Source organism: Propithecus coquereli, unplaced genomic scaffold (genome assembly GCF_000956105.1).
Source record: "Propithecus coquereli isolate 6110/MARCELLA unplaced genomic scaffold, Pcoq_1.0 Scaffold4, whole genome shotgun sequence".
Classification (NCBI taxonomy): Eukaryota; Metazoa; Chordata; class Mammalia; order Primates; family Indriidae; genus Propithecus; species Propithecus coquereli.
Window position 1 is genome coordinate 6,923,671 of NW_012149729.1, and position 3,741 is coordinate 6,927,411.

Consider the following 3,741-nt stretch of genomic DNA (forward strand, 5'->3'; position numbering starts at 1 on the left):
ATATAACTATAGTTTTCAGAGCAATGTTATAAATGTATAGAATTGATGGATTTTCTACTTCTGTAGGTATCGCTTGTAGAGTCGTAGGAAGATTATGTCACCTTTCATATTGATGCCTTCGTTAGGGCTCTCTGTCTAGTCAAAATGTCATTTTAAAGAGAAATGGCTTATTTTCAGAACAGTATCTTGCTTGCATAAATTCATCTGCTGGGAAAAAGAAGGAAAGTGTGTATGCATTGGTGGAGTCTGCATTGTTCTGGCAATTTCTCTAAATACATTCTGGGAGGACTGTGGAGCCTGCTGCCTTTGTTTCAAGTCTAAGACACTCTCCTCCGAAATGTCCTGGTGGTGATTATGTAGGCTCAGCTGTTTAGGGTGTTTTACTAGAAACGTTTGTAAAACAAAACTTTCTCCATGCCTCCTAACCTCCTGTCTTCTTAACATTAAAACTACCCTTTGTAATTTCCTTGTTTTTCTCACATTGACTAGATCTGAAAGGAACGTTTATTTATGCCATAGCAAACACAGCTTAACTGGTATTTTGTCTGACAGAACAGCTTTGTTTATGTGCTCGTATAACCTCCTCTTCTGACAGCAGAACTTGGGGAGTTAGCCTTCTTAACAAACTGCCTCTGCAACGCCAGCAGAAGACATAGCGATCCTGTTATTACAGGAACACAAAATTGGTTGAGGTTGCTTCATTTTTCATTTATTGACTTAAGAAAAATAACCCAATGAATATTACCTCAGAAATCAATAGAGATTGCACTGTAGCTAGCTTTCAAAATTAAGGACAATTCTTTCATCTAGTACCAATAGCTTTAGGGCACTATAAATGTTCTTCCAGTTTCTTCATATGGTCCACAAACACTGAGAAGGGTAATGAGGCCTGTCAGTCCTGAGGGAGGCTAGATAAACATGGTTTAAGATTAAATTTTTCCTAGCAAAACAAGAATTATTAGATCACAACTGGTAGAATCAACCAATTTTATGGATACATAAAGGGAACAGGTAAAGTGGTAGGCATTCTTCCCCAATTGGAAACAACTGTGTTTTTCCATTTCTGTTGAAAAGGGTCTTGATTTTAAAAGAAACAACAATGACAACAAAATGCTAACAATCAAATGAAAATTACGATGGCAGGCATTGGATCTTTTTCAATAACGTAATGCTATTTCAATAACATAATTCCAGATACTTCTGTAATATTTATGGGAAACAATATTCTGTTTTGAAAGTCCATTGGTGGGCTATTAGTCTTCTTGTTTATAATTCCCTCCACCCCCAGAGTTCAGATTACAATCCTAAGAACAAAAGAGAAGATATAACTCTACTTTTAAAGTGACAACATCTCTTTAATATTCTGTTATGCCCTTAACAATACATATTAGACTCTCTTTCCTATATTTGGAGCAGAAAATTATTAAAAAGGAATCAGTGGTCTTTGAGACCCCCAGAGAATTCAGGTCTGAATTGGCACTAGAAGACACTTGGAGCCCCTTTGGTGGCAGTCTTCATTGTACGCTGTACTGACAAGAGATGGGGGAAGGGGAGAAGAAGGTATCCTCTGGGTCCTTCTAAATAGTATATGAGCTGAGCTTACAGGCAGAGCACAGAGTTCATTTAGTCCCTGTTTTCCCATAACTACACTATAAGCTTGTTACCACATTTGTCATGTGGTTGATGAGTGCCTGTCTTTATACCATAGGCACTTAATAGGATTCTACAGGAAGACAAATGACACCGGAGATAGATTATATTAATTTAGGAGTCTGCAAGCTTGGCCCTGTCCTAACTCTATCCCTGTGCAATCTTGAACTTCAAATTCTCCAAAAATAGCAAAACTAATCCTTACCAGCTGCTTACAAGGATGGGAAAGTCAAATTTACAAGGTAATTTGAACTTATTAACAAAAATCATCTATCAAAGTATATCACTTGTTATGAAAAAGAAATAACTGTCCGCAATTTGCTTTCATTTTGCTTTTGATGAATTATATCAAGTATTGTTAACCAAGACTCCACAAGGAAATACGATTAGTGTTGTCTCTGTTAATGATAATTGATGGTTGACAGGGAGCCAGATGTCTGTATAGAATTCAGAAAAAAACTTGCTGCCTCTGCTAGTATGATCTGATTTAAAGAAAGTAATAATTACCCAATTTCCCTGAAATTTTTAACTTCAAAGACCTAACTTATAAACCAAATGAAATTGAGAAGTAAAGATGATGAAGGAGTTAAAAATATCTGTATGAGGAAAAGTTAAAGAAATAAAGCATTTGACAGGGGAAGTGGGGAATTGAGATTGACCTAGTAATAATGGCTTGCAGGCTTGTAATGAATAATTCCATGCTTTGAGCTGAAGTTCGGTAACTCTAGGCTACTTTCCTCTTGGTTGCTCTCATCCCAAGCCCACTCTTTTGATTAGACCAAACCACCACCTTCACTCACCATTTATGCACTCATTTCATACATTTTTATTATTTACTGTACTTAAACTATGCTAGATGTCATGTGTGATAGAAAAATACATGACGTAGTCACCTACTCTTAAAGAATGCAGATGAAGACACAGATGCAAATCACTCCTATTTAAAGAAGTATAATAAAAACTAATACAAGAGCACAGGGAAAAGGAAAAAGATCCATATCCAGCTACTGTGATCAAGGAAGCCTTTTCAAGAGGGTTGTTTCCATCTGACTCATGCTATTTCCCAACACTGCTGAAAAAACTTATTACCTCTTACACCGATAAATTGAGTAATGCTAAAATTAAGATAAATTGGTATGACAACACCAAGTCTCAGACTATCTCTACTTCTTCCAAGCAGCAAAAACATTCTGTCCTCTTGGCTGGTCTCTGTTTTGTGAAGTCAGTCTTCAGTTCTCCTAAATGTGTCCCAATAGACAAGTGTTTCCTCTGACACACAGGGTCGGGTTGCTACCTTTTTAGATCTGGATGTTTAATGACTTCTCGCTCCCTACTGGAATCTTGTTTGGGAGCAAACTTAAAGGTTAATGGTACTTTCCATCTGCATTCGTTGTTACTTAGGGTCATGTTGGGCACCAAAATGACAAGAGTCAGATTTCGCCTATGATGGTGTGAGGGACGAAGGAAATTATTTAGCTACTGAGAATCTGGATGAGGGTAGGACAGGATAAAACGAAGACCCCCAGAGATGGTGACACAGACTGCATATCAAGTATCTGGTGGTTACAATTTTTTCTCCCTTAAAAAACCCTTTCTTAGACCTTTTTTAACAGGAAAAAAATGGCAGAAGAAAGAATCCAGTGAGTGGTCTTTCCAGAGTAACAATAACATGGTTTCTCTGGACCTTGTTCAGATCCTCGCTCAATACTCATGCCAATAAACTGGGAGATTAAAGTGTCTCATAGGAAAGATATACAATGTGGTCTGAGAGAGGCTGCAGAAAATTTCAGAAAGGCAGAGAAAATCATGAAACAAGGCCGATCACCATAACTATTCACCCAGGAATTTTTTTTTTCCCATGGAAGGGTCATTCCTCTTCTTTCTGAAGTTGGTATTTCTTCTCTTTGAGGAAAATGAGAAACTTTGGATGTCTTAGAGATAAGGAGCTGCTTTTTACTGAGTGCCTACTTTATACTAAGCATGTTGTGTACTTCATTTAATCCTTACATCTACCGTGCAGTATTATCCTTATTTTACAGGTAAGGAAATAGAGGCTTAGAGAATGTGTGTCTTAATTCAGGGTGCACAGCT